This window comes from Oryza sativa, chromosome 7 (assembly GCF_034140825.1).
Source record: "Oryza sativa Japonica Group chromosome 7, ASM3414082v1".
Classification (NCBI taxonomy): domain Eukaryota; kingdom Viridiplantae; phylum Streptophyta; class Magnoliopsida; order Poales; family Poaceae; genus Oryza; species Oryza sativa.
The window spans coordinates 23,686,667-23,699,731 of NC_089041.1; positions in this window are offsets into that span (position 1 = coordinate 23,686,667).

Below are 13,065 nucleotides of genomic sequence, written 5' to 3' on the forward strand. Positions count from 1 at the left end.
GAAGCGAATGTGCAAGAGCTCCTTGAATTCACGGCGGTTGATAGAGCATCGGAGGGTCCCCGACATCCACTTCATTGCATCACAATCGCCGGACACCCATACAGTGGCATAGAATTGCCGGATGAGATCTTCATCAAAAGGTTGCTTCATGGTGACAATCCTATCAATCCCAACGGTCCGGAACATCTCTTGCAAATTCTCAAACTCCGGTGTCTCACCAATGTGCCTCCAAGAAATCCACTTGTGTTCGGCGAAGGCTTTGTTGGCATACACTTGTTCATACACGGACTTTTGGAACCGTGTATGAAATCTTGGATCATTACAATCGTTAGGCCTCCGGAATTGATCATGATGATGGAGGATAGTGTATTGTTGAGCATTCCTCAAATTTAGCACAAATTGGATGGTGGAATCGAGAGGACTCCCATCATCACTTGCCTCATCATCTTCACTATTGCCACTCCCATTGTCATCACCATCATCACTTACATCCAACTCATTACCCTCAACATTTTCCATATTGTCCTCATCACTTTGAACATACTCATCTCCGCTCGATTCCTCATTCTTACTAACGGGATCGGGCGTGGGCTCACGACGACCATGCCGAGTGTGGGGAGGCATAGCTGAAAAACAAGGAGCAAAGGATGGATGAGCAACAATTTTAGAAACCACATAGTGAAGTGGGAGGAAGGGCGAGTGCTGCCTGTCAGGGGCGGTCAGACCGAGAGCCACAGCCGGTCAGACCGACGGCTCAAGGCCGGTCAGACCGCCGGCCCTCGGCCGGTCAGACCGACGGCTCACGGCCAGTCAGACCGCGTCCGGTCAGACCGCCACTCACGCGAGCACACCCAAATCCTTCCACAATCCACACAAATGATTCTAAAAACTGCTAGAACAGTGTTGCACAAGATTGGAACTAGAACATCAAGGTCTATTGAAGCAATGGGGAAACTACCCTTAACCCTAAAGATTGAAATAGACCGATTTGAGAGCAATGCACAAGAGGGAGAGGGATTTACCGGTTGAAGGAGTTGAATCACACCAAGAAACTACCCTCTATTGGTGCAAATCGACGAACACCTCTTCCTTCACCTAGGGTTCCATGCCATGGATCACAAACTCAATAAGAACTCAAATCAATCCATGGAATAGAGAGAGGAAGAGGAGGAGATTCACTTACGGTGTAACCGGAGTGATTTTGACGGTTGAACCGGATGGATTTGGTGGAGGGAGGTGGCTAGGGTTTGGGAGAGGAGAGAGGAGGAGTTTTTTCGAGTTGGAGAAGAGAAGAGATGAGATGGGATGAGGAGGGGTCGGGTAGAAGGAGGAGGAGGAAGAAAGGACAAAGTCCTGGGCTGTCACGCCCCGAACTAGTCCCGACCGGAACTAGCCCGTGACGCTCCAAATTAACCTGTTAATCGATACCAGTCCCAGGAAACAGTGCTGGTATCACAGAGAGACAGAATATCACAGCAACAGAGGTCTCTTTATTATAGAGTAGATGTACAGTCATGTTGGGCTGCGGACAGATCCCGAGCTCACAACTGCATTACAAAAGGAAAGCGGAAGCCAGGACTTGGACTAATCAACACAGGCGCGACTTGGGAACTAGGCCGAAACCCTAAAACTCATCATAGCCGGCTTGCTCCTGGAAGAACTCCTCATCAGCAGGATCCGCTTCATCTTCTTCAGCAACTGGGGGGATTATTTATATAGAGCAAGGGTGAGTACGGGAGTACTCAGCAAGCCAAGGGAAGTAAGTGTTTAATGCAGGCTTCAAAGAAAGGCTGTTGTTTTTGCAATTGATTTTATTTGAGCTCTTTTCTAAAAACAACTAAGTGAGTGCTTCTCAAACGACACGGGTGAAACAGTGCGTCTCGTCCGGTCGGAGTATGTGCAATGTATCAGTCTTTAGAATTTAAACAAGGTTGGCACCCGGCCAACAGTTTTTTCAACGGCCACCCGGGCCAACAACTTTTCAAACGGCCACCCGGGCCAACAACTTTTCAAACGGCCATCCGGGCCTAGCTGATCCCATCAGCTGCAGATTTTTCAAACACCGAACCCCCTTTTCACACAGCAATTTCACAAGCAGTAGTCAAACCAAACTACGCTAGGAATCACCTCACATCCGCCCATGACCGTGGGCACGGCTGTTCGAACAGTTTGTTAACCTCTGCAGAGGGGGTACACTTTACCCACACGACATTACTAACCCGGATCACCCAGCCCGAGGGGATCAGCCACGTCGGGAGACCTCCAAGCTTTCATGACAAGGAATTTCCAAAGCCGACACAGGTTTACCATATGCCGACGAGAGGGGTCCTAGACCAACAACAGGTTAGGTCCCAGACCATACTGTGCCAGGAAGCCCAGGGGTCCTCCCCGACACCACCCCGGCGAATCCACATGTCTCTCGGCATCAAGGCTCCCCTGATAAGCTAGTTACTCAGCCAGGGGTGTCCCATTCCACCCATGTGGTCGTACTTGACTTATGTTTGGATGAAATTCCAAGGAATTGGTCCTTAAGTGCGAGAGCGGGAAACCGTACACCCGGTACATTTCCCGGTCCGCGGTTTTGGAAATTCATTTAGTTCGCAAGCACCGACCCAGGTGTCGGGTTTTCCAAGTCTTTTGTAAAACTCCAGTTTTACCCAAGTTGTTACTCAGATTTTAAGTTTGAAGGCGACCGTCGATACTGGCACAGGGTGCACGAATATCGAGGCGCAACTGGATGGTTACAAGGGGACATGGTATAGTAATTAACAATGGAAGGATCAAATGCAACAAGTTAGGTAGGTCTGCCAATCTGCCCTGCAGACGGAACAACAGATTAAGTGCAATCCTATCAATGCATAATATTTTGCAAGCAATATAATTAGATTTCAAATATAGGCTCAAGATGTTCAAAGGTGGCTTGCCTTGCTCGAGATCTGGAGCTTGATCCTCGAAATCCTCGCACTGCGGGTCTTCGGGCTCCGAAACTATACGCAAAACGGGACAACTCAACAAACGGCGAAAATAAAGCCCTATTAATGACCTCTAAGCGTGCCATTAGATAGATCTCGAGATTTGAGAAATTTTGGAATTTGAACGGAGTCAAACGGATTTACGGTTGGGAAGATATTGAATTTCTAAGATTATTGGATTTTTGGTCTAAAGGAAAAGGATTTAATTAAATCCTTTTTGGAAAAGAAAAGAAAAGAAAAAGGGAGAGGGAGGAAATATAGACTTCCCTCGGGCGGCTAGGGCGCGGCCCGAGAGAAAGGGCGGCTCGGCCGAGCTTAACGGGCCGGCCGGCCCAAGAAGGTGGCCCAAGGCGGCCCAAGACGCGCGCGCGCGGGAGGGAGGAGAGAGAGAGCCGGTGGACCGGGCTCACCATGCGCGGTCCCGGGTGGGACCCGCTTGTCAGCGGTTCGGCTCACCGTGCGGAGGGAGTACGCGGCTCATGCGCGCGGGCGGGGGAGGGACGCGGTGCACGCGCGCGGTTCGCGGTGGACGCGGATGCGGCAGGCCCACGCGCAGCCTCACGGCTCGCGGTGGAACGCGCGCACGGGGAGGGACTGACCGGGGTCGGCTCGACCCGGTCTAGGCTGAGCTGGCGCCGACGTGGCGCCTACGTGGCTGCCACGCAGGCCGGCGGGAGGTAGACGACGACCCGGCCGCGAATGGACGGCGGGCGGCGGCGGCGAGTGGCGAAGCGAACCACGGCGATACGGGCAAAAGCTAGCACACCGGGCGGTTGTTCGTGATGAGGGAGACGAGCCAACGGCTCGGATTCGCCAGAGGGAGTTCGACGGCGGCAAATCGCGGCGGCGACAACCGGCGGGAAGGGAAGAGGGAAACGCCGACGAGGTCACGAGGGACCGATTCCCGGCGGTGAGAGCATCCACGCGACCACGGGAATCCGATGCTAGCGTCGGATTGGACAGAGCTACGCCGAGCGAGGCTGGCGACGTGCGGGTGCTACGGAGCTCGAGCGGCGACGGCGGCGAGCACGCGGCGAGCGACGGCAACGGTCGGGGCAGTGCCGGCTAGCTACGGGGAGTCTACTCGAGCTACTACCGAAAGCTAGGAGGAGGAGATGGGGCGAGGAGGAAGAACGGAGGGAGGCATCACCGAGATGAGGAGGGGCGCTGTGACGAGAGGCCGACGGCGCGGGAGTAATCTCTCCGGCCTCGGGCCGGGGAAGAGGAAGGAGAGGGCGCGGCCGAAGTCCCCTTCCGCGTCCTTGCTCGTGCCGACTCCTTCGACACGCGCAACAACGAACGGCGACGGCGAACAGAGCACGGGGGCGGCAGCTATGGCGAGGAGGCGAAAACGAGGGAGATTGGAGGGGAAGGAGCTGGGGTTTAAAGGGGGCGGCAATGTCGGTTTGGGAACCGACTTAGGGCGGTCAAGGCGCGAGCTGGCGCTCGGCGGTCGCGGCCAAAGCGGCGACAGGGAGGATGACGCCGGCGGGGGAAAAAGGGGAAAAAGGAGGGGGAGAAAGGGGCTTGCCCTTTTGCCGATTCGGGAAAAAGGAGGAGGGGAGCGGGGGCGACGCAGCAGAGGGAGGAGGGGCGCTGCCTCCGTCCCTTGGCGGCCTGCGCGCGGAGTGGCGGGGGCCGGGCGGTGACGACGGTGATGACGGCGGGCGGTTTGGAGCGGCGCGACGACACGGGCGACAGACACGTGCAGAGGCTGACGGCGGCGGCAACCGGGCGGTCAGCCACTTGGCACGCGCGCGCGGCTTGCAACGGGCGGCGTCCACACGGGCGCGCGCACGCGAACACGGCGTGCGGGAAGCGGCAGCGAGGGAGCGGAGAGGGAGGACTTGGCTCGGCGCGGGCGGCTTACGCAGGCGCGGCAGAGCGAGGAGAAGGGAAGGGGGCGCTCGGCGCGGCGGCTCACACGCACGCGCGCGGGCGGAGCGGAGGAGGAGGAGCACTCGGCGCGGCTCTCGCGCACGCGCGCGCGGCGCGCGGGCGAGGCGGAGCGGAGCTGAGCGGGGGGGAAAGCGGAGCGCGCCGGGGAGGGGAGAGGGCGAGAGAGAGAGAGAGGGAGCGCCCGGGAGAGGGAGAGAGGGAGATGGGCCGAGCGAGATTCGGCCCATCGACCCGGGGGAGGCAAAATAGACTTTTGTGGAGGAATTTGATTTGGAAGGATTTGGATTCGGATTTGAACTCGACGATAGATCGGGGATTGAGATCTTGAGATGGCACGGACACTAGACAACAAGCAAAGAAACAAATTTCGCAATTAGGGTTTTTAAGAGATAATTTTTCCCGCTAGGCGCCACGACGGAACGGGCGCTACATGGGCCCACCATACCTGGCCGGTCAGACCGGCTATACGCGGCCGGTTAGACCGCTAGGGTGCAGCCGGTCAGACCGGTCCCTAGAGGCCGGTCAGACCGCCGCCACCAGGCCGGTCAGACCGCGCATATAGCGCCGGTCAGACCGCCTGGCCCCCAGCCGACTGTGCACAGCCCTTGTACAGTTCGGCTACCCCCACACAATAAAATTCAACAAAAATTTGATTTTTGGAGCAATTTTGAAATGTGTGAGTTGAAATATTGCCAACCATTCATAATATTTGAAATTTATGAAGATTTGCAACAAAACTCACTTGAGTGCTAGGAGGTGACCATTTATGGTCTATAGGGGTTTTTGGGCGAATTTGATTTTCAAACAACTTTTGAAATATTTGGTATTTGAATATGATTTGAATACCAAAAACATTTCAAATTCTCCTCTCTACCAACTTTGTTTTGAATCTTTTCTCAGATTCCTTCTCAAACTCATTTTGGGGTTTAATCTCATTTTGGCCAAAAACAAAAATCTAGATTCTTCAAAAGAGAGCCAAAATAGCATTTTTCATTCAAAAATCATTTTTCTAGCAATGTGAGGCTTGGAAAACATATAGGGACCCTTTTAAAACATTTTCCAAGAGATAGTTTTCAAATTTCATTGATTTTGCAAAATTTTTGACTTATGTTGACTTGGGCATTTTGAAAACACTACTAGCACTTTTAGTTGATTTGCTCACATATAAAAGGAAGTAGAGCACATGCAAGAGTCCAAAACTCCCCCTTAATATGACATGCTCCATTTTCGCAATGAAGAACCAAATGGCAATAAGTCCAAAGCATAAGAGCAAATAGGAGCAAATATACAATATGCAAAAGAAGCAACCATGGTGCACCATCTCAAGCCACATTAGAGAAGTCTATGGCATTTAACTCATTCCTCAACTTGCAAAAGCGGATTTCATCAAGAGGCTTGGTAAAAATGTCGGCTAGTTGATCCTCGGTTCTTATGTGGCTAATGACTATGTCACACTTGGTAACATGGTCTCTTAGGAAGTGATGGCGAATGCCAATATGCTTGGTTCTAGAATGTTGGACCGGGTTATTGGCTATTTTTATGGCACTATCATTGTCACATAGGAGTGGGGTTTTGGTGAAGGATATACCATAGTCCAACAAGGTTTGTTTCATCCAAAGCAATTGGGCACAACAACTACCCGCCGAAACATATTCCGCCTCGGCGGTAGAGAGGGCTACGGAGTTTTGTTTCTTGGATAACCATGACACAAGAGATCTACCAAGCATTTGGCAACTACCGGATGTGCTCTTTCTATCCACTTTGCAACCGGCATAATCCGAATCGGAATAGCCAACAAGCTTAAATTTAGCACCTTTTGGGTACCACAAGCCAATAGTAGAGGAATGCTTTAAATATCTTAGAATCCTTTTCACAGCCACTAAGTGACACTCCTTAGGAGCGGCTTGAAACCGTGCACACATGCAAACACTAAACATGATATCCGGCCTAGATGCGGTAAGGTAAAGCAAGCTACCAATCATAGAACGATAAAGTTTTAAATCTACCGGTTTACCTCCCTCATCAAGGTCGAGATGCCCGTTGGTTGCCATAGGTGTCTTGATGGGCTTCGCATCCTCCAAGCCAAACCTCTTGAGTAGATCCTTGATGTACTTGGTTTGGCTCACGAACGTCCCATCCTTGAGTTGCTTGATTTGAAGTCCAAGGAAGAAGCTCAATTCTCCAATCATGGACATCTCAAATTCCCTAGACATCATATCACCAAATTCCTTGCAAAATACCTCATTAGTAGAACCGAATATGATGTCATCAACATAAATTTGACACACAAAGAAATCATCACCAATGATTTTTGTGAAAAGAGTGGTGTCAACTTTTCCAATTTTGAAATCCTTTGACAAAAGAAAATCTCTCAATCTTTCATACCAAGCCCTAGGAGCTTGTTTTAAACCATAAAGAGCTTTTGAGAGTTTGTAAACATGGTTAGGATTTTCAGGATCTTCAAAACCGGGAGGTTGTTCAACAAAGACAAGTTCGGCAATTTCACCATTTAGAAAAGCACTTTTCACATCCATTTGAAATAGTTTTATATCAAAGTATGATGCAAATGCAAGAAGGATGCGAATAGCCTCAAGTCTTGCCACGGGGGCAAAAGTTTCACCAAAGTCTAAACCTTCAACTTGTGTGAAACCTTGCGCCACCAACCTTGCCTTGTTTCTCACCACCAATCCGTTCTCATCTTGTTTGTTCCTAAAGATCCACTTTGTCCCTATGACATTGTGGTCTCTAGGTCTTTCAACCAAAGTCCACACCTTGTTTCTTGCAAAGTTGTTGAGCTCTTCATGCATAGCATTCATCCAATCCGGATCACAAAGAGCTTCATCTACATGTTTTGGCTCAAGACAAGAAACAAACGAGTAATGTTCACAAATCGAAGCGACACGAGATCGAGTTTGAACACCCTTACTAATGTCACCCAACACTTGGTCAATTGGGTGATCCTTGGAAAGAGCGGTGTGTATTCTTGGAGGTATAGGTGGATCTTGTGCCTTCTCCTCCTCCACTTCAACTTGAGCTTGACTTGGCGAAGCGGAAGTAGATGGCTCATCTTGAGTGGAGGTGGATGGCTTGTCTTCCACTTCAATAGGCTTGACATCTCCAATAGACATGTTCTTCATAGCTCTCATCAAGCCTTCATCACCTACATCATCCAAATTCTCATGCCCCTCTTGGGAGCCATTAGTCTCATCAAATTGAACATCGGCGGTTTCTTCCACAATACCTTTGTTCTTGTTGTAGACCCGGTATGCCTTGCTATTTGAGGCATAACCTAGAAGAAACCCTTCATCACACCGACTTTCAAATTTGGTTAGTCTAACACCCTTTCGGTAAATATAGCACTTGCAACCAAAAACTCGAAAATAGGCAACATTTGGCTTCCTCCCAACAATTAGCTCATAGGAAGTCTTTTTCAAGAGACGATACAAATAAAGCCTATTGGTTGCATGGCAAGCGATGTTTATGGCTTCCGCCCAAAAGGAATCGGAAACACCATATTCATCTAGCATAGTCCTTGCCATCTCAATCAATGTACGATTTTTCCTTTCCACTACACCATTTTGTTGAGGTGAGTAGGTAGCGGAAAGCTCGTGTTTGATACCAAGATCATCACAATAGTCCTCGATATTGGAATTCTTAAATTCGGAACCATTGTCACTTCTAATTTTCACAAGAGTGCAACTAAATTCATTTTGGGCCCTTTTTGCAAACTTTTTGAAAAGTTCGGCAACAATAGACTTATCATGCAAAAAGAATACCCAAGTATAGTGAGAATAATCATCAACAATCACAAGACAATGACTATTACCACCAATGCTCTTATAGGTTGTTGGGCCAAACAAATCCATATGCAAGAGCTCCAATGGTCTAGATGTGGACATGATACTCTTAGTAGGATGAGAACATGCAACTTGCTTGCCGGCTTGACAAGCACTACAAAGCTTATCTTTCTCAAACTTCACATCTTTCAAGCCCACAACTAGATCACGTTTTGAAAGTTTGCTCAATTGATTCATGCCAACATGCGCTAGCCTCCTATGCCAAAGCCAACCCAATGAAGTTTTTGCAACTAAACAAGTTTTCAAATTTGCTTTACTAGAATTGAAATCAACCAAGTAAAGATTTCCATATCTAAAACCTTTGAACACACAAGACTTGTCAAGAAGGCTAGAAACAATAACTTCTTGCGGGAAGAAAGCACATGATAAGCCAAGATCACAAATTTGAGCAACCGAAAGCAAATTGAAATTTAGAGATTTAACAAGAGAGACATTATCAATTGACAAATCATTGGAGATAGCAATTTTACCTAATCCAATTACCTTTCCTTTGCTATTGTCTCCAAATGTCACTTTCTCTTGTTCATTCACTCCTATTTCAAATGTGGTGAACATAGCCCTATCACCGGTCATGTGTTGAGTGCATCCACTATCAAGCACCCAATGGCTCCCACTGGTGTGGTAGTTCACCTACAAAAGAAGATCAAGCTCTTTTAGGTACCCAAACTTGTTTGGGTCCTTGGAGGTTAGAGACCAAAGCTTTGGGCACCCAAATGGTATTCTTTTTACCACCGAGTATAGGGGAACCCACATATCTAGCAACAATGCTACCATCATGAGCCTTCCTAAGCATATAATGAGAATCAAACATGCATGTCTTAGGAGGCTTACCACCGGGGCAATCATTCACCAAATGCCCAACCTCACGACACTTGGAGCAATACTTACCATTGCTCTTGACAAAACGAGTGGCACGGTGAGAAGGTTTCTTACCCTTCTTTGGAATAAATCCAAGTCCCTCCTTGTTAAGGATGCACCGTTGCTCACTCAAAATCTTGTCAAGAGTGTTCTTACCCTTGAAGCACCTCTCCAAGCTCTTGTTGAGCTTAGCCACTTGCTCCTTAAGCTCATTGTTCTCAACAACAAGTGAGGCATCACAAATAGATACACAAGAGCTAGAGCTAGAGCTAGACATATCCACAAGATCATCACAAGAGGTAGAAATGCTAGATGATGCAACATGAGCAATATGGCAAGTAGTACTATCATCAAGCAAATCACAAGATATGCCAACATCAATGAGAGCTCCATGTTGAGTAGTGGAAAGGAGGTTGTCATGAGCTTCCTTAAGCTTCTCATGAGAAATGGTGAGTCTCTCATGAGAAGTCTTTAGCTCCTCATACAAGACCTCCAAAAAAGCATGATCCTTCTTTAGGGCCTTGAACTTGACAATCTCCTTCTCACTATAAGCATGGAGCTCCTCAAACATACTCACAAGCTCATCATAGGAAACATCATCACAATCATCATCACTCTCACTATCACTAAGAGATGTTACCTTAGAGGAGCCCTTTGCCATGAGACAAAGTGGAGCGAAGAGTGATGGAGCCTCCTTGATGGCAACAACGGCCATCTTCTTCTTCTTGGAGCTTGCATTATCACTATCTTCTTCCTCGGACCCGGATGAGGCGGAGCTCTCCTCATTTGAGTCCCATTCCCCGATGAAGGCCTCAATCTTCTTGCCTTCCTTCTTGAGCTTCTTCATGAGCTTGTAGCCTCCACTCTTCTTCTTAGATGACTTGTCTCCATCATCATCCTTGGAAGGGCACTTGGAAGCAAAGTATCCCTTCTCACCACACTCAAAGCACCTCAAGTTGGAGAGAGTCTTGTTGGGTCTTCTATTTCTTCTCCTATTTGAGTTGGAGCCCTTTCCTCTCTCCTTTCTCCTTCCCAAGAAATCATTGAACCTTCTAGCAAGAAGGGCAATCTCTTCTTCCAAGTTCTCATTGACTTCATTCACCTTGCCCTTGCCCTTGTCTTCAACTTCGGCTTGGAGAGCAATGCACTTCTTGGAAGGTGAGGCTTCCTCCATTTCCTTTTTCTTCAACTTATACATGTCATTGGTGTTGATCTTCCCCAAGAGGCTTGCCGGTGTCATCCTTGACATGTCGGAGTTGATGAGCATGGTGACAAGGGTCTCATACTTCTCCGGTAGAGCCCTAAGCATCTTTTGGGCAACCTCGAGATCGGTGTAGTTTGCCCCAAGCCCCTTGAGATCATTCACAATGACATTGAGCCTCCCATACATGTCATTCACACTCTCATGAGGCAACATGGAGAATGTCTCATATTGGATCTTGAGGAAGTGAAGCTTGGCATCCTTGTACTCACTTGTGCCCTCATGGATCTCCGCCAACTTGTTCCAAATCTCATATGCGGTCTCAAGGTTGCTCACTCTATCAAACTCCTCTTGGCTCAAAGAGTTGAACAAAGCATTCATGGCTTGGGCATTGAGTTGGAGGTTGCGGTGATCAATCTCCGTCAAGGGCGTGCCGGTGATTGCAAAGCCTACATCCACAATACTCCAAATATGGAAGCTCATAGCTTTGAGGTGAGTAGACATTTTAATTTTCCAAGTGGAATAGTTTGTGCCATTAAACATGGGAGCCTTCCCTACGTGGTTCACCTCGTTCGACATCTTCTCTCTAGGCGGTGAAGCCCAATCAAGAGAGACCACGCTCTGATACCACTTGTAAGATCGAGATGTCGACTAGAGGGGGGGTGAATAGGCGATTTAAAACTAAATGACACCTAATCAAAACTAACCTAAGTTGCTAGGCTTAGTGAGGGTCAACTCTAACTAAGCAACTAAGTTATGTTTTGCAAACCTAGGGTGATAGAGGCTCAATTATATCTCTAGGAAAGTAAATCACACTCCTATGTCAATGTTTAGCAATCCTAGGGTGATATGATCTCAAGTTTGTCTCTAGAAAAGTAAATTGCACAAAAGTAAATGCGACAAACAAATGAGACAAGGAGACAAGAGATTTTTCACCGAGGTTCGGAAACTCGTCGGTTTCCTACTCCCCGTTGAGGCGAGCCCAACTCCACCGCTCAACCACGAAGCCTCCGCACGCCCCCTTCGTCAAGGGGTGGGCAAGGCGGGAGCCGGCCCACGGAGAGGACTACCCAAGCCTCGATCACTAGGGTAGTTCTTCCTTCACTCCGAAGGTGGTGAACTCCAAACCACTCACAAACCGGCACCGGGCCTCCTCCACAATCTTCTCGGAGAGGTCACCGGGCAACTTCTCCACAAGCCGTCTAGGAGGCGGCAACCTCCAAGAGTAACAAGCAATGACCCGACGTGGAGATGATCAAGTGCCACACTAGCTCTACAATGGAAGCAAATGCACTTGACTCTTGGCTAATCAACCCTCTAACACTAGATGGATGAACACAAAGCTCAAGTGAGTGTGAGAGAGGTGCAAGGGGTGTATGCAATTGAATTGGGTGCCAAGAGAGCCCCCTTGCTGCTGGTGGGGGAGTATTTATACTCCCACCCACCAAAACTAGCCGTTGGGGGCGAAATCCCCCAACTCTGTGCTCTGTCGGTCTGACCGGAGGTATGTGGCCGGTCAGACCGTGCTACTCTACAACGGCTAGAAAACTAGCCGTTGTAGCCCTGTCAGAGGGCCCCATCGGCCTGGCCGGTCAGACCGCCATCGGCTCGGTCTGACCGACTACAGCTCGGTCGGCTCTGTATCGGCCATCCCGAGCAGCATCGTCTCGGCCTCCAAGAGGCCGGTCTGACCGGGAAAGTGCCTCCGGTCAGACCGCCACTATGTAGCCGGTCTGACCGGCCAGGGCACGCCGAACCCAGTGGTCAGGCCGAACCCAGTGAATTTGTGTAATGAAAAAGAGAGCACAAATGAAAATGCAATGACCTAATGTGGCAATTAAAATCATCTCTTTGCTAGGTCATTACCCCTCTTAATAGTACAGCGAAACTAAAATTAAACTAGCAAATTTGATCGCCCTACACCTCGATCAATTCTAAATTAAAGCGCTAGTTTTACCGTCTTCTTTCCCTTTGCTTTGCGCCGTCAATTTTAATCCATCGATAATCATCCATGTGCACATATGACGTGGACCTAACTTAAAATGTATAGCTCAAAGACAACGGTTAGTCCACAATTAGTGCTTGTCATTAATTACCAAAATTAACACCGGGGGCCTAGATGCTTCACGGTGACGAGCGGCGCCGAGGAGGGCGTTGGACGGCACTGGCGGTGGGATGGCAACGGGCAGTGGCGGAGGCTACTCGGGGTCACAGGTTAGCGCCGTCGGCGTGCGCTCCCTCCCTCCCTCCCTCCCTCCCTCCCTCCCTCTCTCTCTCT